At 40.8% G+C, this 26,664-nt stretch overlaps 1 protein-coding gene across 8 annotated transcripts in view; it reads left to right on the top strand.

The window, feature by feature from the left end:
- Nucleotides 1-26,664, top strand: part of LOC311252833 (pleckstrin homology domain-containing family A member 5-like) — a 227,601-nt gene that overhangs the window by 117,288 nt on the left and 83,649 nt on the right. Inside the window, exon 1 of one of the 8 annotated variants that reach the window (XM_084346390.1) lies at nucleotides 19,957-20,034. The exons of the other annotated variants lie outside the window; for them this stretch is intronic. The gene's annotated coding sequence lies outside the window, so the exon portion shown is untranslated. Of the gene's footprint in view, nucleotides 1-19,956; nucleotides 20,035-26,664 lie in introns of those variants that run through there. 8 annotated transcript variants of the gene reach the window in all.

The raw sequence follows: 26,664 nt of genomic DNA, 5'->3' as shown, positions 1-26,664 counted from the left end.
TTAAAACGCTTCCATTCGTGCAAGCAAACATCTTGGTGCCTTTCAGCATCAAAACTAAAAGCTCTAGTTATAAACTCAACAGGACACAGGAAACACAGCTAAAGGTTTAGCTTCTAAAATATATATTTTCAGACAGCTCTGACGGAGCTCAGGAATTATCGGCTGCCTTGCTTCCAACATCTCTCTGAATGAAGGGGACCAATCCTTTCAGCTTTTTGGGAGGTGTTACGCCTCATATATGTAAATGTACACATCTCTTAATGGAGAGACACATCTATCGTGGTGGATCGCTGCAGGTAATGTCATTAATATTTTCCTCATTAAAGATGTATTATTTCACCAACCTGCATCCCGTTCACTATTAATCAGAAAGATAACTTTATGACAATGTCAATAAGTGGAAAACAAACATACTGAAGTATCTGATAGACTTTGCTACAATGCATACGAGTATCGTGTTACATGCTGCTGCTTCCTGCCAAAAAAACCAACCTGTTCTGGTCATTCTTCTAACTCTGGTTGCTGCTGGCAACAGCATCGTCACCGTGAAGCGCAGCAGCCTTATCTCCTTTAGTTTGTGATTGAGGTCAGCACACACTCACTGCTTACATTGGAGGTAATCATTTCCCCACCTTTATTATCTCATCCCTCTCTCCTCTCCTCCGCTGGCTTGTCCCTTCAGCCCGAGCCACTAATTCACCACCTCAATTAGACAGAGGTTTAATGAAGATGTCCAGCCATTATGATGACATCATTAGCCGTGTGTTACCTAAGGAAAGGAGAAAACGTGGCCTCCTGGCTGGTGCACAGATGGAGACGGCGGGAACAGGAGCTTTATATAGGTTAAAGAAAGAAAAGTGTGATTCCTGCTGACGCCTTCAGAAAACCGCTGACTGTATAGAAACACGACATCACTGTTATCAGCTGTTTGTCCAAAAAGTAAGGTTTAGAAGATATTTTCATTATTGTTATGCTCTCAAAATGATAAGTTAATAAAAGTTTTGTAATGAGAGTTGAGAGCTGCTGTCATTATACAGATGATTTGGAGTAATTGATGGTTTCAGATTACAGTAATAACACCAAGCTGCTGTCAGTCAACTAAACTATATAAATAAATATTGCTCTATGGCTTCCATTAATTTACAAAATGTTTTGTAATTATGCAAGTAAGTTGTTGTTACTTGCCTTGTTGCAGATGGTGTGCACACATTTGACATCCCTGCAAACAATTGCATGACATTGGTTTAACTAATCTCAGCACACTAAAATCAGCCTGCAGAGATTTAAGTTCTGCTTCAGATACATAATCCATCACTCTAACTGTTTCCTTGCCTTTGTCTTTAATGTCAATGTGCCGTCAACATTATGCGATGCAGCTGTAGGCAAACACTCATTTACAAGTTCAAACATGTTGGTGTGTTCAAGGACACGTCCACATCTGAAATTCTGAGAGTCAGCGGCAGAACAGGAGCCGTTTTAAAGCCAGAATCGAGCAAAGTGACAGATATTCATAATCCTCATAAGGTAATCATGACATGGTATCATGCTATATATAGCTATCTGCTTTTGATTCATGCCTTATTTCTATAAATTATAGCCCAACCAACACTGAATTCTTTAGGCCTAGACAGATATTAGGGAGTAAAAAAATTTCAATTCCTTGGCTGACATTCTTATATAGAAGAACTGGATACCAAATGTATCCATAAATACACATTTTTTAAATATGCAGCAGTGTTTCCCACAGGATTTCTTGAAACTATGATGGGTGGACATTCGACCCTCTGGGGGGGGTCTGGGGGCACATTTTAAAATGAAATGCATCAATCTGGTGCACTTTAAGAGAACAATTTTATATATCTATATATATGTATATATATATATATATAGATATATAGATAAAAGAGAACAATATTTTATATATATATATATATATATATATATATATATATATATATATAACGTGACCATAAATGAGAATGTGAAAAATGTAAAATGTAGAAAATAATCAAATTTAATAAATATAATATAGCTTTGGCCTGTGATTAGTCCCGTCCTCACAATCCACTCTTCTACACAGCTCTGGCTACACAATGTTAACACAAGCCTATAAGCTATAGTCAATAGCAATCTATTGCTTTTCAGCACCGACAGTGAGACAGAGGCTGCGTGCTGCCCAGCTAAACGTTACTGTTATTACCTGACAGCTGTTCCTCTGAGTGTTTATCATGTTTTTTCTCTTCATGACCAGAACATAAAGCTGAGTCCACCTCACTGAAGTTGTAAACACCGACACAGCTTTGATACGAGGGGGAGTGTGTTTGTGTGTGTGCATGTGTGTTTGAGAGAGAGAGCGCATGTGCTCATACAGCAGGGGGCGGTGCTGCACGATCACATGCACTACACGGGTGTCAGCTGACTAGAAGTGAAAGTGAGTTGCTGAAGCAATGGCGCAAATGTTCCAGATGTTCAACGCTATTATGAGAGTTGAAAAACAGGTTTGGATCAATATGAGACTATGGGGGAGCAACTCTGTTTAGAGATAGGTAGATCGTCATAGTTTGAAGCTTAAGGCCACTGACAAAGCTGCTGTATTTGACGAGTTGGAAGTGAGAATGCGTTGACCGCTGTGTGTTCAGTCATTAGCACAAAGTTTGAAGCCTTGGGGGGTGGATTTGTGAGATTATCACGTGTTCTTGCAAATCTCGCAAGCGAAAGCAATGTGTCTGCCTGGAAGGTTCACTTGTGTCCAAACACTGACAAAACAGTAGTAGTGATATGAAATACATGCAGCTCAGCATTTAAACCCATATACAGCATTTGAAGTGAAAGTTTTGTGCCACTGATCTGCCTTCAACCTTTATTGTCTGCCTGTAAGATACGAGAGAGCAGCTGTAAAAGGCAGCAGGATGATGGACGGGCTTTGTCATTTGGCCTGACGTGTGTGTGCCTGTGCGTGTGTGTGCTTCTCAGAGTTTGTGACCTCATGTAAGGGTGATTTGTGCCATGCGTGGGTGTGTGTATGTGTGTGTGCGCTTGGCTTAGAGGAAGGTGAAGCACTGAGACGATATGTCAGGCTGGAGGACACAGGCTGCCCCTCCACTCTGCCATATCTAACCATGTGTCATTTTACATTACAGTGCTACAGCACGGCAGCCATGTCCCTGTCCGTCCTTGTGTATTTGTGCGTTTGTGTTCACATTCAAAGGGCAGTTAGCTGAGTGCCCACTTGTGACTGTATGCGTCACGTGACGTGGACGGGGGTACTCACAAGTACCAGTTAGAGTGCTCTACTTTTTATTCAAGCCACAGCACACACTTGTTAGCTACTTCATCAGCGCACGTGTCACATTAAGGATATAGTACACAACAGCATTGAGAGTGCCAGGATGCTGGTGTATAAAATCAGAACTTTGACTTGATCTTTTTGTCAGTTAGATGTTTGCAGGTCTCTCTTAGCCCCACACAATTCACTGTTAGCAGGTAAAATCACCAAAATGTTAACTTTCCACAAGCTAGAAGAGACTGCTTTGGCTTTAAAAAAATGATTTTTCTTTGTCGACTGATATGAGAGCTTGTTATTTTAAGTATGAGTTTGAGTGCAGGAACATAACGAGTGCAGATGGCAACCATTTATTTGAATACCAAAGAAACTGAGATGGGAAGTCCTTCTGATTGGGCTACAGCAGCACAGCTGCACTGGGGTACTGCTCTGAGTACTGTACAATAAAGGTGATGAGTGTTACTGTTCATAGAATATACTCAGAACGTACAGGAGAGAAGAAAACATTACCTAATCATGGCTAATTGGAAATATTTGCTTCCATCCCTGGTAACCTGACTAATGCAGTTTCTACAGTGTTACCTCGAGCGTTAAGTATCATGGTCACGTTTGCTGAGCTTTGACCTGAGCAGCGCTGACCTTAGTGGGTGCAGCCAACCGTTGTTGACAACTGCATGACTGGAGAAAAATGAATGACTTGTTTAATGATTTAATCATAAACTGACCTCGTGTCAAAGCCAGACAACAGAAGACGGACAGAATTATCATGCAGATGCAGTTACCAGGTTTGTATCTCTGACACGTAGCGTTCTACTGCTACTGTAGCACCATTAGCATTGTAGCTTCCGTTGCACTGTTTCGCACGGCACCCCAGGGAGTTCCAAAGCAGCCAGCCAACGTGAATGTGCAGCACAGGACCTTTGTATGTAATTAGACAAAAAATAGAAATGATATATCAGACGGTAAACAAACACAGTTATAACCCTAGTGATAAACCATGCACCTAAATCATGCTGTAATTAGGAACCAAATGCTGTATTAGACCTAAAATATAATATACTTAGACACTATTATACTGAAATATACTCCTCCTAAAGATCCTAATACACTATTACACACTATTTCACAAGATCATGCAATTAGAAATCAATTTTACCCTCACTACCACATTATACTGTAATGAGACACCACATTTAATGTTACCAACATGGCTTCATTAGACAACACAGGCTGTAATTAGAAAATTGTAATGCCATATTAATAATGTTCAGGCAAAACATAGAGCTCTGAAGTTGGTGCATGTATTTTGGATTTCACTGTACTACAGGGTCATTTGTTGCTCATTACAGTAAACCTGTACTGTAAAACAAAGTCAAACAACAGGATGTTCTGTTTAGTCCATAGCCACATGCTTCCTTGATTCTCTGCTCCCATATCATTTCCATAAGACATCAGATCAGATCATTTAATGTCCCATCACTCCTCAACAACAGGCTATCGACGGTACCAGGATCTTTTTAGTTTACTGAGGGTATAACTGGATTTGTTTACTGTCTAATGAAGAACATATTATTTCTAATATCTATAGTATTTGTCTAATTTGATACAGAGTACAGTGGATTGCATCTCATTAGTGTTATCATGTGTGAGCTGGTTGTGTGAGGTTGGCACATTCCTTTGTTTTTTATAAATACCATTTTATGGTAAATGTAGGAAGTGACATGAATGATTTTTGTGCAGACACATCATTTATATGTGGACCATGCTATATAATGGCCACTGTAAAATGTTCCTGTGCTGGTTGAGAAACTGTCAAATATCAACAGTGATGCTGAAATGCAAAATGTACTTAAGGAAAATGGTCAAAGCAGTTTGACACAAAACAAATCAGATAACTGTGTGATGGTAAAATGCATATTACTAAACTGAAAAGCAGAAATATGTAGTTGGTTGAATTTTTCCAAATTGTGACGCAAATGTCAGCAACCTAACACTGTTTGAACTCTTTCTACCAGTTTCCTCCTTAAAAGTGGGGCAGCAGGGTGGCGTGGTGATCAGAAGCCCAGAGGCATTCACACAGAATATTTGTCTCTGAAAGAAATGTGTGCAGCAAAAACCACACTTCACACAGTGTGTAATGAGGTAAAGTGTTCTAAATAGCTGAGACTAGCCAGCACCACTCTGCTTTAAACAGCCATGAGAGACTAAAGACTTCTCTGACTGTGATGGAAGCCCTTTTAAACATTTTAAAAAATTTGCATCACATTAATGTCTCAATTTGCAGCTTGTTGAGGTGGGAGGTGTTGGGAGGTCCTCAGTGGACTCAAACGTGTCATGTGCAGATGAGTTTGTGCCTCAGATCCTCCCTCTTTGGGTAGCAGGCGGGTTTAAAAATACTGCTGCCTCGGCTCCAACGCAAACCTCCCAGGATGCCACTGGAGAGCAGAGGCTGGAAGTGTGAGGCATGCTGGGAAATATGCACAAACACGAGCGAGCACACACGTAAACACACTGAAAGTGTAGAGGAGGAGAGGATGAGATGACGACAGGACAAGAAAGGAGGGAGGAGATGAAGAAAAGCTCATTTTAGAAATATAAAGGGAGCAAAATGAGAAAGGTGTTTTCTTCAGGGCAACTGTGACAAATACAAAGACGAAGTCTGATGTTAAAGTTACAACAGAGAGAGAGAGAGAGAGAGAGAGACTGCCTCTCCAGGAGAGTCTGAACATTATAGTACTAATCACATTGTTTATATGCTGAAATGGGAGACTTGTATTCCTATTTTCCCCTCCTCCACATTGAATGCAAACTCAATTCTTCTATGTTAGCACAGCACTCATTCCATCAGTGCAACAACATATCATGTGTTACTCACCACTGCTGCTCTGAGTTTCACCTCTGAAAATGAAAAGAAATACTACTTTACTAATTCATTTTAATTTTTAAAACATTTTTTTTCATGTATCTGCTTTTCGATTACTGTAAAGATATTGCCATAGTTTTACATTAAAAGACTTCAAGCTTTCCCTTTCCTGTTTGGCTGTTGACGGGAAAACTCTGCAGTGGAATACAGTTTCTTTAAAAGCTTCTGGTTTCAGACCAAATCCAGCAGTGCCGCGAAAACACAGGTCTTCCCATTTAATTTATTGAGGGTCACGTTGCTGTGGCCAGTCACATAAGCTGACAATCAGACTGGCAGCGTGAATGAGTGAAACCACAGTGGACTGTAACATAGTGTGTCATGTGTGTTCACTCAGTTTGGTTTTGTGCACCAGTTTAAAACACATCCTGGATGCTGACGATCACTGTAGGACCGATCAGAGGCAGAGCAGAACGGGTCAGTAGCTGGGCTTGTTATTTAGCATGAATAAATACTACAGGGGGAACACAACGGACATTCCTGTGTAGTGTGATGTTTCACTTGTGATTGCTCGGTTCGATCCTGTCCCCCAGATAACATGCTGTAATGATCTGCCTCATCCTGGTTGTTTGCTGTTATTTTAAATCCGTCAATGAGGACAAGTGATCACTAACAGGACCAGCATGCTAGTAGCATAACCACATAGCAGCTTCCCCTTTCAGCAAACTGATCAGTGGGGGTTCCCAACATGTCACACACACGGACCATGGAGTGACACTACCACACCATTGCACAAGCCTGCAGTGTTTCACTGCATTGCGTGATTTCGTCTGAATGTAACATAAATGGTTAAACAAAAACCTAAGTAGACATTACAAGTTAAACCATACAATGTTTAACTTTCCTTTACTTAGACTACATTTTATATAGTTCTTCATTAAAACTACAAGCTACAGCATTATGGGGTACCAAGTGTCAGTACGTCTGACTAGGGATGTAATGATAAACAGAATTTCACGATAATGCAAAAACAAAATGCTGCAATACTGTTGTGGGACTGTGACGATATCTACCAACCCATCAGGTGGTTATTTTGCTCATAAAGTTCATGGATTAGTATAAATGCATTCTACTATCTCTCCTTGTCATTGTATTGTTCTATTTGACCAGCAGAGGGCGCAGTCAAACTGCTCAAGAAGACAGACTTGTTCTCATAAGACCCGCCCTACTCCCACCTCTGATTGGTTGGCTTCGTTGGTTGCGTTCTCAGTGCGTGAATGTGTAAGTGTTACACAGGTGATGTATGTTTTGTCCGCGGCGGAGTGCCTGTTCTTAGCTGTCCTCCCGTGTCACGCCCCCCTGGGTGCCCTCTAGTCCTGCTGAACAACCAGAGGGAGGAGGGAGGGATTGCTGCTGGCCACTGTATTGTTTTGCAATTGTTCATAGTCCAATGGCTACTTTTTACACATGCATAGATCATGGCTGGCTACCAAAGGACATTGTTGAAGTAATTTTATTAAAATATTATGATAAATATCGTACCATATATATACTTATCATATATATCATGATGATATCGTACTGTATCATCACATCCCTTCTATCATTACCCCGACTGATCTTTTTTTTCCTTTCATGCTATGAAATGTATTAAAACTTCAAGTTCATGGCTAAAAGAACTGCAGTTTTTTTCTCAGAGTACTGAGGGCTATCATTTTCCCAAATTTAAAATCTACATACCACACTGCTAATGGAATCACTGTTGTGCAAGATAACATGAGGCCAGTTTTAGGAGAACTGATTCAGAATAAATAACTGATAGCTGAAACGCTTAATTTGACTATGACTACAGTCATGACTATGACAAAGACACTGCGTCAGTCGGTTAATTTGAAATGGCACTATAAAAGCAGTATCAATGCTGATATTTACCTAGTGTGTCAGAACAGTCCTACAAATAGTGATCATGGTTAAAACAAACCAAATATGGCGCCCATTAGCTCAATTGGTAGAGCAGACATTGAGTCCGGCCTGGGCCCTTTGCTGCATGTCATCCCACCTCGCTCTCATCCTGTTTCCTGTCATCTCTGAAGATGTCCTATCAATAAAGCCATACAAAGCCCCCCAAAAAATAAAAAAATAAAATAAAAGATTTGACAGGCAGCAGGAAGCTAACAACAGTCTCCTGTCCTAAATTTACATGCCTTGTTGGGCCATCCATCCACCCAAAGGTCCCACACACAGAGCTTTAGACCATGTGCTATAGACCGTCAAAATAGGGCCCATGTTGTGACAACACTGTGTTCATGGCTGGTTAGGTTTAGGCACCAAAACCACTTGGTTAGGGTTAGGGAAAGATAATGTTTGATTGAAATACCTGCTTTTCTCACCACAAAAACGGCTGATAATTGAAAAGTGACTTACAAATGTTGAAACACTGTGGCCCCTCCTCAAAAGTATCCAGTGGTTTCACACTTAAAAGTGTTAAACGTGGTCTCAAATTGCAGTCACTGACTTGGCTGCCTTGTCACCTAACTGTAAGTTGAAAGATGTGTCATAAACATGTAATGTGAATGTGATTCAGCCTCCTGTACAAATGTCAATATGGTACGTATGAGGTATACAAATGTGAATGTATCACTTTTGCAGAAATGTCATGTTGATGGTACAGTGTGTTGTAACAGGGTGAATGGTGTCTCTGTCTCTTGTTTCTGCTCTGTGTACAGTAACTTCAGTGAGAGGGGAGGATCACAGCGTTACATACATGTTTACTTCAACATACAAGTTTTCAACACATCACATTGTTCTGATGTCATGAGTTCAGTACCTACATTACATCTGACAAACTGTTACACGCCTGGGATTTGTATTGACCACAGTGGTGTTGCATTCAGAAACTGTGGGGGGCGCCAAATCACACAAAATGACAATTTCTACATAATGTTGCTTTAACTGCCAGCATATTATTCTGCCGACTGGGCTGGTATATGAATGTGGTAATGATATTATAATTTTATTCTGTTTACTCTGGTCCTTCCATGGCATGAGCAGTACTTCATGGCACTGAAAGTGACTCCTCGTGCCTCGAGGTACTTCTGGGGCTTTGGATGCATTTCATAGAAGAGACACTAGTTTGTGACACAAAATACATTTAATTTTAACAGGATTCATCTCATGAAAACACAAACACAAAGTCTATCCACAGACACACATGAATGAATCGAATGTCTTTACTGGCAGGCTCATTGTGCACACAGCACAACATTCTGCCTCCAGCATTATAAGCATCACACGGACTGATGAGCAGATTCACTATCAGACTTTGCAGGAATGTAAACCTCATTTTCCTTTCTTCCTTTACCTCCTCTTCAGGGCAGCTCACACCATCCTCAGGAAAGCATCAAAATGCAGTCATGAATCATTTTGTACACACAAGTCTTTGTTGCCAAGCAACACAAAGGATGTGTCAGAGGTTGTATTTGGTTTTTCACACAGCTGTGAAGGTGTATGTAGCTAGAGTTCGGAACTGGACTCAGTACTGTTAATGGCACGTTAAATCAATTAGTGCCAAATGTCGGTACCTGAGCAGCATGCTTTCTTTGATTCAAAATGAGTGAAACTTCAGGGATATCAATCTGTCTCATTTAGGAAGCACTAGTTATTGTGAATCAGTTTCACCTGCTTCGGTACAAATGGAAGTGACAACAGGTGCAATAGAGAGGCAAAAAGCAAGACAACCCCCCAAAAGGGAATGGCTTTGTGGTGGCCACAGACAATAGCTCTCTCCTTCCTGACTGATCCAGGTCACCAACTCATCAGCATGCCCAGACGTTGTCGTGTGTGCATACAGGCACGCATAGACACACTATTGAGTCACATTCTGAGTTGCCATGATAAATTTCATGCAAGTCAGATCAGCCTGTGATTCCATTTTGTTACTGAGATTTTCAATGTGATTTTGGGTTGATTATTTTAGTTTCCACTGACCGTTGTTACGTCATTTGCTCTCAACAAATTATACAATGTACATCAGTAAAGATTTTCAACTTGAAGAATTTGTTCATCAAGATCTGATGTGTGATTAAAGAGTTCCCTTAATTTTTTTTTCTTATATAACAAGCGCTTAGCTCGCTAGCTTGATGATAACACACAATGGGAATCCCCATTAATGCGCTAACAGGGGTTAGCATCGCTACTGTAGTTAAAGTATATTCATAAACATGTATAAACAATATATTTTAATCTACATACTGAACATAAAACAATATGTGTGCTCATATTTACAGGCATATAGATGCTCAAATTTGAACAGTACCCAGCGCTGCAAATACTACACAGTACGCACTTTAAACCAGTATACAGTACAGTACTTTATTTTGGTCTAAAAGAGTCTTAATGGTTGAAATATTTCATCATATAAGTGTTTCTGGGTTAAAGCTAGGGCTGGTAAACTATTCTAGTTAATCTCTTAACATACACAAGAATGCTGAATATTGGACCAGTACTGGTTTCCAAACTATTTGTGTTGTCACAAATCATATGTGTAGGCCGCCTCGTAAAATCAGATTTTAAATGAGCAGATGAAAAGATGTACACTTGGATCATTCGACACACGTTCAAACATTCAACTGGAAGAACAAGAATTAGAAACATATTTTTGACTGGAGGAGGACTCTAAATTACCCCAAATCAGTTGAAACACAGCAAACCTGAGGCTTTCAGGGATCCTGAGGTATTTGACAAATTTTTCACGGATGGCTTCACATAGAGGAGTGTTAGGAACTAAACTTAAATGTTGAAAGGTTCTCCCTCGGCTTGGATTTTTTCTGTGAGCAGACTCACCCAACCCTGATCCACCTGTTCCAAATAACTCACATTTAGGTTGTATTTGAGTTCATAGTATGTCACAATGTCATCAAGGTGTACCTTTCAGAGTTGGTTAAACATGCCAACCTTTTAAGAACCGGTTGGGTTTTGGCAGGCATGAGAGCCAATATAGAGTCACATCATTCAGTCAGTGTGTACAGCTGCAGCTTGGCAGACTATATCAACTCTTTATAAGTGTTGCTCCTGGCATCCAAACATGACTGGTCCTCTGCCCACTGTTGCTTCGATTAGGTGGCCGTAGTGAAAATCTTTTAAGTCAAGCTACAATGGTAGCTTCTCCTGGTTTTTAAAAATGGTGGTCATTAGCAGTTTTAGGTGGTCCTCAGACCCCCAGGACAAGCGCTAGGCTTTTAAGCCAGTTTTCTTAGTGGCCAAGCTGTGTAATTATATCGTCGTGTGATGCACTGGGGCATCACAACATTGTGAAGGAAGCGTCTGTAAAACGGTGGATACATTTCTTTGAGCGGCACAACCTCCATGAAATGACTCGTTTCACTGTCAGAATTTGAGGGCCCAATTCAATAAAATTTGGAAAGTCTAGAAGAGCCACATGATGAAATTATTTTATCTCCATTCAAGTTAGCCGGGCGCTAGACCAGAAGTTAGCCGTTAGCTTGGTTGACTAAAGTCTCTAGTGTGCATGCTCTATGGGCCACACAACACAGAAGATCTGGGTATTTTTATCAAGCCATTTTGGCTTAATGCGCCACTGAGCAGCTAACATAAGAATGAATGGGACTCCGTCTCCATGGTTGTGTCCAGATATAATTAAATGTCCTTAGTAGTTCTTGGTCATGATAACTCCGCCCCCAGCCTGCATGACGTAAGCAGTTCTTTGTTCTAGACAAGCAAAGTTGGTGCCATTCTGGAAGTGCTTATCCTGGCCAAGAGCCAGTTCTTTGGCTGTCAAACGCCAAGAACTGGTTCCAGATTAGGTACTGGCTCCAAACCAGCACCTGAAGCACCTTGGTCAAAAAGGAGTAACAGTTTTTCACACTAGCTAGGACTACTGTATATGTATGAGGGGTTGTAAAGTATAGCAGGTGTGTTTCTGAGACTAAATGAGCGTGTACTGTAGGATTCAAACTTGCTTCTCAACTTAGAATCTTCAACAGACATTTCTAAGATGTCAAAAGCCTGATGTACCAATATTTAAATGATTACTGGAAAGTGTAGCTGTCAGTTTAAGTTAGAAAAATGATCTGCCCTGCTAAAAAGAGCAAATTCTCAGTTACACTCAAATACATGACTTGTTGAGACCTTTGCAAATAAGATCATTTTTTGACAGAAAAACTTCTGTATCCTCTTTGGATTGTTTAATGATGTGGTGTTATCATCGGGGTACCTTCAATATAAATGGCTATTGGCTCCTGGCGTCTGCTCATGCTGGATATGGAAGATGATGCATTTCATTATCCAGTGTGTGTACACTCACAAAGCTGGACCATGAACAGCTGCCTTCCACACATTAGTGCAGAACTCTAATTTCACTTCACAAAACTGCTCTCTGCTTTCTTCTCTCCCAGGCACAAAACCAATTTTAATATTCTCTTCTTCCCCGACTGGCAAATTAATTCTTTTGAATATGCTTTGCTCTCATTTGCTGCAGCCATTCATTTAAGCAGCAGCTAATCATCACTGAAAGTCCACTTTTTAGGGATTCTTATGCTAACTTCAGTTCCATGTCCTTGCAGGCATTGCTCTGCCTAGAAAGTATTCAGATATTTGTTACCATTCAAAGTGAATTTTATAAAGTACAAGCCAGGAGCTGTTCATTTGTATATGGTGGCCAACTACTGAGGGGTGCTTGTGAGGAAATGGCAACATGTTCTCACTACCAACTTGTCAATTACTGCAGCTTTGGTTTGCGGCCTCAAGCTTCCAACTATTTTGCTATAGGTCCCTCTTTAGCATCAGTTTTGCATGGGCAGGGCTCTGCTGTCAGGTTAGCAATAATAAAAGAGCAACATCCGGTTAGGCATCCAAAATAAAGCTTGCTGACAAACATTTGACATACTATGAGTTTTAGACCGTTAATGTTGTGAAACAGTCACATTTTGGTTGGTTTTAGTGGACTTTGCTGTCACAAGGACATTAGGAAACAGCGTTGAGTACATGGTGTGCTACAGTAATGAGCAACTCCGGCTTTACGGACACTCTACTTTGAACACTACCTTGAATTCAGTAACACAGGCCGGGGGGGCTTGTTACTAAGGTTGGCATGTTTAACAGGAACAAGCCCTCCCTCCTGTTGTCATCGTCCATTGACATTCACATTGACGTCATGACGTCAGCGTTGCTAATGTCCAGACATTCAATGGAGGAGAGGATAATCTAATAATCGTGGCCATTTATAGACACCCAGAGCTGTACGATAACACATCTACTGGTTCCGAGACAGGACAAAAAAGGAGCTGGCGTGGAGGAAAGTGAGCAAGGAAGTCGGACTACCTGGTAAGTCATAGAAATATGTCTCAGCACAGCATAGCTCTGATCGATCCAAGCTCCATTCAGGGAACAAGCATTTTAAAAGTTGTTTGCTTGTCGTCTAGCCAACAGACCTGACAAGGCATGAATTCAGCGTGTTACAGGACGGCAATATGATGTTGTTATTTCAGCGTTCTTCTGATCCATTTATTGAGTCAGATCACAGAGAAATCTGTCCTTCAAATTCCCCGAGCTGGGTGACGCGTGAGCAACCACAAAAAAATGAATAATCCCCAGAATATTTTCTTTCTCTCTCACACATTGTTAAGCATAGAGGATATTTCACCTGTTGTCTTCGTAACCTGAATTAGAGGTGACAGCCCTGAAATATAGTTAATGTGTGTGAAGAGCATAGCAAATACAAGCAGGGCGAGTGAACGCCTGCTTCCTCAGGGTGTCAGGGAGGCCTCAGAGGATGGCAGCAGCGCGAAGCTGCAGATGGACTCGGCTGCTAGGCAATGTATGTTACTGTCAGTGCCATCACGTGGAGCCATGTTTGCCTTGCATTATATCCACAAATTTAGCGTGTTTATTTGCCATAACGTAGCGACTGTACGAACATTAGTTGGTGCTAGTGACATGTGCAAAGTGTGTATCCTCCAGACTTCTCTCTTTTTTGTAAAAGTACGTTCATTGGACTCGCATGGACTGGTCTGTTCACAGCCTCACTTCATACACATTCTGCCTCTAAACCCTGCCTTATTTCGCCTTCAAGTCTGAGAACTCCTTAAGAGTTCCTGACTGATTTTGCACAACAGTGTTGGAATCACGATAGACGGGCTTGATGAAAGAATCAAAATCAATGCAGCAGAAGCAGTTTTTATTGCAGTTCAAGTCATTCCATGTCAACTCACACAGAATTAATTAGGCTCCGAAGCTTTTTAGCAAGACCAAATAACTTCTAGATGTGATAGAACTACATTAATACTACACAGAACTAGTGGAGATATAAATGTAAAAAATGATAATATTTGTGAAAAGTGATTTATTGTTATTGATTGGAATACTGTAAACACTCTGCGTCAACCATTTGAATAAACAAATCACCCGTAGGCTCTTTTGGATGGTCAGCACTAATTTCAACCGACCCAGTGAGAATAAGCTGTTAGTGAAGTTTAGACACACAAAGAATCACAAACATGACATTTAGCTCAGAGGGCCAAACTTCAAAAAATCGTATTGTTTATTTATTTATTTATTTATGTTGGAAGATTTATGAATGCTTACATTAATTGATGTGTGCTTTGCTAGACTCTTTCACTTCATTAAGACCTACATTACTGAAGTTAAGGTCTTTGGACTTCAGAGAGCAGTATCTCAGGACTAGACTCTAACTGCAGGGCCCTGTCAACATACAGTACATGTACAGTAGGACTAGTGATAGTATGAAGTATCTAATTAAGTATCCAGCTATACTGATCCTGCAGTTAATTTAATACTTATGAAATATTTACTGAAAAATGTGTTGAACTGTGTTAAATGAGAATTGATTCAGTCAGTTATAAAGCAAAAATGTCACTCAGTCTCTGGTTGTAGCTTCTCCATCATTAGCTCATTCTGCTTTTCTTTCTTTTTCTTTTCTCTGTAACACTTAGTATCTTAACTGTCCACAACGTTTGGAAGATACAAGAGGTGGCAGTTCAGGTCAGCATTTCCATGACCCTACTCAGTCTTTCCATTAGCTGGCTTTGCAAGACTAGCTCTTGACTGAAAAATAAGGCGCATGAAAAATAAAAGCCCTGCTAGCAGGCTGCACATATATCAAGTGTTTTTATGTGTGTGTACCAGAATTTTTATGTGCCCCGTCGGTCATCCACACACAAACACACATGTCCTGCCTGCGCTCCATGGACGTTCAAACATCAGTTTCTCAGCTAATGTGTTTTCACTCTCGATGTCCCCTCTACCTGCCATTTTCGCCCACTGCTCAACGGTGGCTCTGGCCCTTTTTCTTAATGCACCACATGTGCTCCATCCACTGTGGCACTGTAGCCTAAGTGCATGGTACTCTTCCAAGGGCCCAAACTCATTACATTAGACCAACCTCTGAGCCTCAAGTGCAACTTTAATCGATGGAGCAGCTTCACGAGCACATGCCTTTTACTGCCATCTTGAAGAAAAGGAAGCAGAAAAACACGACATTACTTGTCCCACATATCAAACTATTTTGGTCTCTGAACAGTGCAGGGTAACCCTCTTTGTGTCTACCTTCGTGCATTTTCTTCTGTGGATTGGTGATAAATTCGCAATCCCAGTTGCTAATGCAAAGATGATGAAGCCAGAATGTTGCAGAAACATACCATTTCTTCTCGGTTGGTAATGTCCAATGTTGTCTGAGAGGTTATTGTCAAACTTTCTGCATTTAGATGTAAAGGACAAGGAAATAGAGGAGAAGACAGCCCAACATCAAATACACTATAGTGAGAAGCAGAAGACAATGGAGGAAACTTCTTCAGTTAAGCTAACACACTCATCTGTCCTGAACCATCCATCAGCAAACCGTCCCTTTTTCACATCTCATTCCCTTTGTGTTCATTCAGATATCTCTGCCTAATATAGCTCTTTAATTAACAAGAACAGATGGCAGCCACCCCAAAATATTCTCCTTAAAAACTTCCTTTGGCATATCAGAGAAGTAGACTTCTCGAACATCCCTCTGTTTACTCAGTGACTAAAACAGATCATTTCTTTCATCAGGGTAAGTGTAGCCAAACACTTGAAACTTCACTTTTTGTTGATAATGTACCTTAACTTTGCTCGACGTGCCCTTGAAGTTATTTAACATTTTGAAGGCACTGGAAAAAAAGTTATTTTGCTTCACTTTGCTTTTCATTATCTCAGTGTAACCCTGGAAAAACAACACCACAGGAGACAGGATCCCCAGCTGCTAAATGAGAAAACAGTAAACACATCTTCTTCTTCTTCTTCTTCTTCTTCTTCTTCTTCTTCTTCTTCTTCTTCTTCTTCTTTTTTTTTTTTTTTGAGTGTTTTCACAGGCTAGAACTTTCTAACTTCTATGGACCACCACATCCCAAGGAGAAAGTTTTCACTCCTTTTTGGATGCTTTTGGTGACATTTTCTCCCAATAAACTTTGTATCATTGTCTATTCATTCGGTGTCTTTGAACACACAGGAAGTGTGTGCTGGCAGTGCGAGTTGGGTGCAGAGCTAGACCTTTTGGAGGAATACCAGATTCTGTTCTGATCCAGAGCAGTTTACTGGTGGTAAGAGAGCTCAGAGATTACTTTTGAGATTAAAAAGTGGATTTATCTTCAGTCCTGTTTATCAGCCTGACTGCAGCAGTGGTGACCTCTGTTGCTGTTTCTGTCCTGTAATGTTAACTGCTGACTGGAGCTGGAGGGGAAATGTACTTTACAGTGATCGACCTGATTTCAATCACACAGACACACACACCCACGGTGCATGTCTGATGCTTGTCAGTTTATGGCTAATGTAAAGTCAAGTTATCTGACTGTTTGGGGCGAGTAAACACTCATAACGCAAGTTACGTGATAAACACAAATGATCCCACAGTCAAACTGGCATGTAAGGCCTCGCTGGTGGTGAACACAACGTGAAACAACTACCAACGCTGATGAAAATTGATCTGATGTGAGTCTGGCACAAATGCTCACAGATGAGGTAATGTTTTTATTCACATTACTTTTAGCCTTGTTCAGCAACTTCCTTCGTCACTCTCTCCTGGAAGTTGTAGCGACAGACGACCAAATGAAACGCACTGTTACCTTGAATAAACTTGTGGATTTCTTTGGTTTTGAACATTGTCGGATACAGTTGGAGTATTGTGAGTGCACAACTCAACAAAATATACGACAAAAGTCTAGTCATTTTTAGACTTTTTGGTATAGAAATGTCACATTATATCTTTAAGATAGTGGGTCCCAAACTTCCAAAACTGTTGTTTATAATAAGCCCGTGAGCAGGATGAGATGATACAACCATTCTCAGACGAGATTGCTTTGATCGTGGGGAATGTTACACTGAGCTGACAGCAAAAGCCTTTGAAACCGTATCAGACAGTACAACTCTCCAACAAACCTGACTTAAAAGAATATTAGTGTTGAGCTTTCATTTCAGTGGCAGACTCTATGATCTAACAATTTGTGTAGAGGCTGTGGCTTACCTCTTTTTACTTGTTTGTAAGGTTTCAGCTCGGAGCAAACAGCATACATGTTTAATGAGTGATTCATTCTTTGAATTTTAAAAGCCTCACACCTACGACATCTGTTCTGGAAATAGCTAAGTGACAGGAAAATGGTGCTGCATAAATGAGCAGCTTGCTATAGTCGGGAGAATCACACAGCTTTAAGAAGTAGACATTCATTTCACAGCTGAAAAGGATTTTCAGCCGTAGAAACAACTGAAGGCACTTATGCAGGACACACATAGGGAGGAAATGTATCAAAGTGTATTCATGGCCCAGAAAAGGAGAAGATATTTGAGAGAAGAAGAGTGCACACAGAGCTTCACAGCTGGTTTCCCACTTCAAACATGAGTGTAAAGCTTTACAGCACAAAACACTGGAATCTCCACACCTGAGCTGCAATTTTAATCTCTCAATCCTCTCTGTATGTAAATGAGTTTAGTGATGATGTTGCGTAGAGGACAGGAGAACTTCACTCTAGGCTGCTTGTAATTAGTTTGAGTTGACTTGCGGTGATGAATTTGGCAACAAATCCTGCTTTTTTCTGTCTGTGAAGTGCTACATGCTCTTGCATTTCAACAGCAGATTTGTCATTGGGTGTTTTGAATCGGGCCTATGGTGATGTCAGGTCTTTGCTTGGTTTGTCTGTCCAACACTTGGGTCAAGATGCCATGAAATCTGCTCCAGTAACTGATTCAGTGCCACTGTCAGGTCAGTCAGTAGTCCTCCTTAACAACACTTTTCACTTTGACAAGGTACTGTATCTTGAAGAGTAATAGCTAGATTACTGTCTTCTGATCGACCTTTGTAATAGTAAACCTACACCTACAATAACTGCATATTTTGTAGGTCATATGGAGACAGTGGACACCGGTAGGGCGGCTGTGGCTCAGGGGTAGAGCCAGTATCTTGTTATCAGAAGGTCGCTGGTTCGGTTCCCCTGGTCTGCGTGTCTTTGGGCAAGATACTGAACCCCAAACTGCTCCTGATGTGCTGGTTGGCACCTTTCATGGCAGCCACCGCCATCAGTGTATGAATATATGTTTGAATTACTGTAAGTCGCTTTGAACAAATGCTAAATGCCCTAAATGTAAAATGTAGGTAGTGAACACAACACTGACATATTATTATGTTTTAAGTTGATATATATGATGAACTTGTCAGCAAACAGCAGCTTAATCCACATCCAGCACTTACAGAGCAACATTATGAATCATTTGGAGTCAGTGTCTACAAATATTGAATATAAGTCCGATACACTACTAATTCTCGAGATCACATGATCAGGTGAACTCGCTAATCCAAATGCTTCACAAGGTAACAACATGGTTACTGTGACTGAAAGGTATAAGATAATATGTCAATGTTGCGTTTACAGCTTGTTGCACTTTGGCCAAAAGAGTCATTTAATAACATTTAAAAAGGTCTAATTTGTCAAAAAAGTAGATTTTTGAGACTCATTCCCAACTTCTCAAACACTGATGCTGTGGGATGACGGCGGACCCAACCTGCAGTCCAAAAGCTGGGAAGTTGGGAATGAGTCTGAAAAATCTACTTTCTTTACAAATGGACCTCAGTGAGGTCAAGTTCACTTGGCCACAAGAGGTTCTTAACAGTAAAATGTAAACATGGATTATGTTAAGCTTGAACAAATGCTATTATTCTTGTAAGGACAGCCTCAGATTTGTATAAAACGTGGTCCCTGAAGGATCCTCTAAACTCTAGTAACCCTCCATGCCACCTCTTCACAGACTGTTGCACAGAGTTGTGCTTCTGAAATATTCTAGACGTAGGAGACGGTGGGTGAATAATCTCCAGTTGTGTTTTAGTTAAAAATGGATCATTTGTGTTAAGAGACAATATTGACATGCAGTCAGAGCATGAATTAAGCTTGAGAAATGCCTTTTGTTGTACAATGGCTCAGGTCCTACCAGGTTTTGCTATGAATCGATGAAACAGCTGATGAATTAGTGATCCAGAGACATAAAATTACTTTGAAAAATAAATGTCAGACCCTGTGTCGTGCCCATGGAGGCAGTGCAGCACTGTGCAGAATCCATATTCTTCCTCTTTCAAACATCTGAACAGACAGACTGCTTAGCTGTGCTGCCTTGGCAGGGCAGCCTCGTGGGGTTTCTTGCAGGAGACCACTCCACGTTGACACCTCTGTCTGATAACACCGGCTCAATGGTGGTGCAGGCAGAGCAGGAGAGAGAGAGGCAGGGAGGGAGGGCTGTGTAGCAGCGCTCGCACAAGCAGAGCTGTGCCTTCACCCGGAGCACAGCCGATGGAAGAGGCAGCCGTCCTCCTCCTGCTCTGCCTGCCTCCGTAACTACTGCTACAATTCCTCTGGTGAGTCAACGAGCAGTGGACTTTATGGCTGTTGTGTTTTTTTTTTTATGATGCGTGGAGTGTGCATATTTTCATGGTTTGCAGACACTGTGAAATATGCCGTACAGTGGGGCATATGCTGAGAGGTTATTTATTGGCAGTGTAGATTGCGATGCAAGATTCACACATGCTGTTGCCAAGGCTTCCTTTCAAAATATGAGCTGCTCCACTGTGGCTCTGAGCTGTTTGTGTGCTGTTTCAGCTGGGTGATTCAGAGGTGCAATTTCCTAACAGCAGCTAATGTCATTACAGCTGCCGGACAAACTGTCACTGGCTGCTCGTGCCTATACAGAATATTCATCAATTTGGAACTAAATCAGACGAAGATAATTGTTTGTCTTGGAGCAATGTTTTCCACATCAGTCGTAATCAGTGACTGATTTTAGGTTTGAATTTCTCAAAATGTATACGATACATGCAACACCATATTCCTTTTCTTCTATTTATTGGATCTACAAATTCTCAACTTGTATTTTATTAGCCATAAAAATCATAAAATCAATCTGTTTTCTTTTGTTAATTTTAGAAAATCGCAAAATCTGTTGTCTGTCTCCTCCTGTTAGAAAATTATATTATATATCTATTTTCTATCTATTCTTTGTTGAAAAATGACAAAATGTATCTATTAAAGCTAGATAATCACAGAATAGGATCTACCTATATCCACCTACCTACCTACAGTATAAATACTATCTGTCTGGTTACCTGCTCAGACCAGGACCAGGCTACCGCCTCCAGCTGGCAGTCGAAGCGCTGCAGCAGCATGATTTTGACAGTCACGTCAGATAGCCACAGCTGGGCTGATGGATCAACCGTGTGGACGGCTTCATCATAGTTGTAATGGCTGTGAGGACGGGGAGTGAAGGCCGGGGGTGTTTGAGCTGATGGATACTGTGGAAGTCGGACAAAGCTTAACCAATTACGCCCAGCCAGAAAAAGAACAGGAAGAGTAACGAAGCATCTCCATCACTGCGACAGGAAAATGTTCTGTTCCTGTTGTTTCTCTACTGAACTAGCCTTGAAGAGAGTTGTAGTTTTTGGTAAACAAGGTGATGGAAAGTAACTGGGGAGCTACTTTTGACATGAACAGGAAATTATGAATGGAGCGTGACAGTAATCAGTAAATAGTTATTTTTGATCTCTCTTTGAAAGCAGCCTTCAGAGCAAATGGAGTGGAAACCTTGATCTTTCACTGTGGCTCAATTTAGCATCCTGCCTGCTTTTATGACCTGTTTGTGTCACTGCTTATTTGTGTCCACACAGCAGTAGCCTATATATGAGCAAGTGAAGACATGTATACATAATGTATAGACTTCCACATCCTGTCAGGGCCTCTTGTGTTCATGTGCATGTGTTTCCTTGCTCTGATCTCCTACTGCTGGTAGGCAATAGTTAATAGGTAAGTAGGCCCTTATATGTCCTTATAAGATGCTTATTAACATTACTATGTGTTAATAAGACTATACAAGTGTCATAATGGCACCAAAAACGTGTTAATGTTTAGATTATGGGACATTTATAAGCACTTATAAGATACTTTAAGATTAAGATTAATACATACTTTATGCATTTATTAGCAGTTAAGGGCTTTTTGAAGCAACCAGATCTAAAGAGAGAACAATGCCTTGTCAGGTTTATTAGATCCTTAATGCTGTTGGACTCGGGCCAGATTTTGTGCGACAGTCCAAAGGATGTGACTTGATGCATGTTCTCAAGTGCCTCACTCTGCTCCGCTGTAACAGAGAGCAACAGCAGCTAACGTCAGTTCAGAAACGTCAGTTTGGTAGGCTGCGTTTTGGGTGTTAGATCTTGAACTTTGCCTTCATTTCTATCAGTAATAATAAAATTGTGCACACTAACTTAATTCCCATGATTAAGGTGATATCGCTCAGAAGAGATCAGGCAAACAGACAGGTTGTTAATAAACCCCCACAAATGAAGGTAGAATAAAGGTGAAAGATAAAATTCTTACCCATCTGTCCCTTGTGATGCTGATGAGTTCCTGTCATATCACATCATCTGGATAAACTACTGGTTTGTGATCAACCTGTCTGTTTCTTGCCTCGAGTGTCATAGTAGTGATGTCACCGTGTTCCCAGCAAAGCAGCTCAGCAGTTATTTTAGTGATTACAGTGACAACGATAACTGATGAACTGATGACAGTGTGACAGTTAATCTGTTTTCTGTTTAAAACACTATTTCCGCAGAGAATCTGAACACTTGATTTCCCTTTGCATGGGAGGAAACAGCACTCTCCTCTTCTTCTCTTGAGTCAAGTGATCCAATAGATGTTCTGCAAAATCTGACCCAGAAGTGCACTTTGTCAAATAAATGAAATTGAATTGGTCAACTGACAGAAAGTTGATTTATAATCATTTTCAATCAATTTACCATTTGATCACTTATCAAATACAAATGCCACACGTTTAGTATTATGATTTACAGATTTCCAATGCTTCCCCCTCTTTTCAGTTTAATGTATTGAATTCGATTCTTGGAAGCAAATACTTGTTGCTGCTAGTAGCACCTTTAATACATCATAAATGTGAATCACATAAAGCTATATGTGATTACAGTATATGTACCTGTTATAAGCCAGGTTCTCCTTGTGTGATCCAGCAGATGAGCCGTCCTGTGTACAACCTATCACATTCTCTCTGTGATGGATGGTTAACGGCAGGTCTTGAAGCTCAGTCTATACTGCCGTCATTGTAAGTTAATCATCAGCCTAACATCACAAAAATGTGAAAATGTAAAATGAGTGGGTTTTGTCTGACTAAAGGCCAGGAGGAGGATGATATCACTGGCCTCTTAATGCACCGAGAGCCTGTGGGCGTCGAAGCTAACTGCAGCTGATGGTGATGATGATGAAGAGGAAGATGATAGGTGGAGAGGAAATATGGAGGAGAGGATATGAAGATAGAAGGAGAGAGTTGACTTCTTTTTCACCCAGACTTCCTCCCTCCAGCATTGTCTCCAGTGGATTGCTCGCCTGGTTGATAGCATTCAACTCAAGGGACCTTCATCACAATCGCAATCCCATCAGCCATCTGTCGCAGTTACCAATAGCAACATGGGTGCCAATACAGGAGTGTGATAGCAATATGAGTGGCGTGTTTTGTATTTCAGCTCCAGTCCTCATGCCTGTTGTTACATAACTCAAGGTTATTTGTGAGAAGCACTAAGAGGCTCAACATGTGCACGTGTGTGCACTGGCTACTCTGTTCACTGCTGCTTGTTTAGAGGGATTTGAACATGACCAAAGCAGACATTGTTCCAGATCCAGGGCCAATCTGGTTTTACGTTTTGGAGACAGAGGAAACAGGCTAAACCAGGAGCAAAATACAGAAATGTTGAAATGTTGAAATGTTTCTTGATTCAGGTGGTTGTAGTAGGAAACAACACAATTACAGTTAATTTCAGGGTTTGAAGCAACACTAAAATTCAGCTGCTAACAGCAAGGTGTTCATTGGCTAGCTAGGCTAGCTGTTTCCCCTCTGACTCCAGTGTCTGCTATGCTAACCCGCTCCATGCTCTAGGTCCATACATGTAGCCTACGATATGAAAATTTCATGTCACGATTATGGCCAAAGTAATTGCAATTCACAATATTATCCCAATAATCATGAACATATGCTTAATAGTGTTAAAATGGCACCTTACATTTTATTAAGAAAGACTATTGTGCTAACGGAGATGGGCGTGCAAACTGGAGGTGTTTTTATACTTTTCCACACATCCGATTTAACTTTTTTGTGGAAGGTACCATTGACAAGCTGTGTTGTCAGCCATGGTGATGGGCTGACTGAAAAGATATGGGCTCCACCCTTGTGGCAGTTCAAAATAATCCCGAAATCTGTATAGGTTTTTACGCCAATGAGCTAGAAAGCTTTTTCAAGTCATTCATGTGAGGATTATTCACGATTTAAGGACAAATCCTCACGATCAACTTATCAGAAGAGTTTTATCACCATCTGCGATAATATCTTCCATTGTCCCATCCCTGCATCTATCTGTCAGCAAGACAGCTTGCACCTAAATGTCAAACTGTTCTTTTAGGGCCTCCGAAGCAATATTAGCCTTTATCGTGTTTGTGTCCACCTGATAAAAGTATGTCAATCTTATTTAGTTGTGGTTTCTTGGACTTTTTAGCTGCTAAATTCTGCTCTATGTTCACCAGCTAAGTGTCTGTCTGCTGTTTGGTGCAGAGTGGGTGTATCGGAGCTTTCTTTTTTACTGAGAACAGCTGTTGAAAACGATGCCATAAAACCAAATGTATTAGCCAAAAATGCCAAAAGTGCAATTTAGCTGAAAAGATTGTCAATAACTCTGTGAATTTCTCACTAGCAGTGACAGTTCACTTTGACACAAAACATAATGTGTCCTAACTTTACATTGTAAAAAGACAAAGTCATCCGTTGTGTAAGCTTTTTTTTTCAAAACTTAATTCATGTACGTTTGGTCTCAACCTCAGATTGAATCACACTGCACGACTGCATCATACATAAGCCACAGGTAAACAGACTTCCCCAACAGCACAGTGTGTCTCTTAGCTAACCTGATTAAGACTCTTCTTCCAGTAATAATGAGGAAGAGGAATTGCTTCCTGAGCAACAAAAGGCGATTTGTTGTGCTGTTGGGTCTCAGTGTAAAAAAGGAGCTTTGGCTTGTTGTTGGTTGAATGCGTTGGCACGCACGTCCGGGCATCTTTGTTTGAGTGGAACAGCACATTAACTCAACAAGCCGTGTTGGTATCTGACGTAGAGCCCGCTTAGGATTGCCAAGCAGGAGTTTGTACATGGTGAAACATGTGCAGTGTGGTAGAAGTATTCTGATCAGATAGTTGATAGCAGTCTCCACAGTAAAATTTAAAAACAGCCACTTTTTGAGAGGCCTACTGGACTCACATGTTTGTACTTATCTTAAATGAAGTTAATTAACACCTCCATGCATCATCCAGGCGTTGTTGTTCAATGCTCTAATGCCCATCCCAAGGTGATCTTAAAAAACTACACCTCCATCAATGACAGGAGTCTTTCATTTTCCTGAATACCTGTTCAAGGAAGGCTACAGGGTTAGGGAGCCCCTGAGTACCGTGGCTTTGGGAGCCCCCTCGACCACCACAATCTAATAACAAGTCCTAATCACAAAATCCATTGACCATGATAACAAGACAAAACACTAGCACCCTGATATTTGTCAGGCTAAGATCAACACCCATTAGCTTCAGATGCACTTCATTAGGTTCTGCCAGCTGCAGCTATCGTGGGCCAGAGACAGCTGTCACTTGCCACCCTCAGTGGTTATTTGTCAGACACATCCATGATGTGTGAGCCTCAGAAATACTCTGACAGACCAGCTATTAGTTGTCCGCTTCAGCTGTCCTTTGTTGGATTTAACTATACTTTGTTAAACTCAGCTGTACTTTATTAGATTCAGCTGTATCATCAGATGATTTCCACGCAAGACATTGATGTTTCAGACCATTACTACAATCACTTCAAAGGAAGAACTCATTCATGGACAAAAATGCATGCCTGTAGGGTTCATACACACACACACCTGATCCTAACTCAGTCGGCTCATTAGGCAGAAGATGTCACGGACGATAAGACATTAGAATGTTTCAAGCCCTGTTTATTTTTAGCTCAGGAGAGGAAAAAGAGAGCAAGTGAAGAGAGAGCAACTGGAGTGTTTTGTTCCTGCAGTGGCACAGCTGCTCCAGTGGTTCCATTTGTTCGACATATAACAGATGCAAATCAGATGTCACTTTGCTTGTTCGTCGGCATTGAAGAGAAACAGAAAGGATGAAAAGTTGGAACTTTAAGGTGTACCGGATCACTGTGTTCCCCATGCACGCAGACTTAGTTGTGATGGCCCACTGCCTTCAACATGACTGCTATATGAGTTGCCCCTAAAACATCAGATATTCAGCTCCTGAGATGAACGACTTATTATGAACTTGTCTTTAACATTAATATCATAAATGTGGAAACAGCAGCTCTGTGCCCTATAGTGACAAGTGCCGCTAATATTTACTGAGGTGACATTTAGGTTTTCTCTACTAAAATACAATTTATTTAAACTCAGTCATTACACTGAATGACTTTCACTAAAGCTGCAGGATGGACTTAATTTCACGGCTGTGACTGATTGATTAAAATAGTCAATTTGGATAATTGAATAAAGTTTTTAATCAAGCAAGAATGTCAATGTCTCTCTGTGAAGATGTTCTGCTTTTTTCTGTTTGATATAATTGTAAATTAAATCTCTCTGGGTTTGGGACTGTTGCACCAACAAGACAAGACATTTGAAGATGTCTTGATCTCCAACAAATTGTGCTGGCCCCTTTTATCCAGTTGTGACATAGACAAAATGATTATTCAATCTACTGAAAAAATGATCATTAGATAAAATGATTAGTTTTGTGTATGCAGTAGAGAGAACTTTTGGAAGTGAGCTGGCAGGAAACTAGAGAAGAAATACAAAGGGAACAACATGCAACAAATGTGTCCAGCCGGACTGACACTAATGATGTTGCAGTTCACAGTCAGTTGACGGTGGGCCTTCTACTTCTGTTCTAGCTGATTT

This window comes from Pagrus pagrus (assembly GCF_965226575.1).
Source record: "Pagrus pagrus genome assembly, chromosome: 23".
Lineage (NCBI taxonomy): Eukaryota > Metazoa > Chordata > Actinopteri > Spariformes > Sparidae > Pagrus > Pagrus pagrus.
Note: the sequence above shows the minus strand (reverse complement) of the source record. Positions and strands in the feature narration are given on the sequence as shown.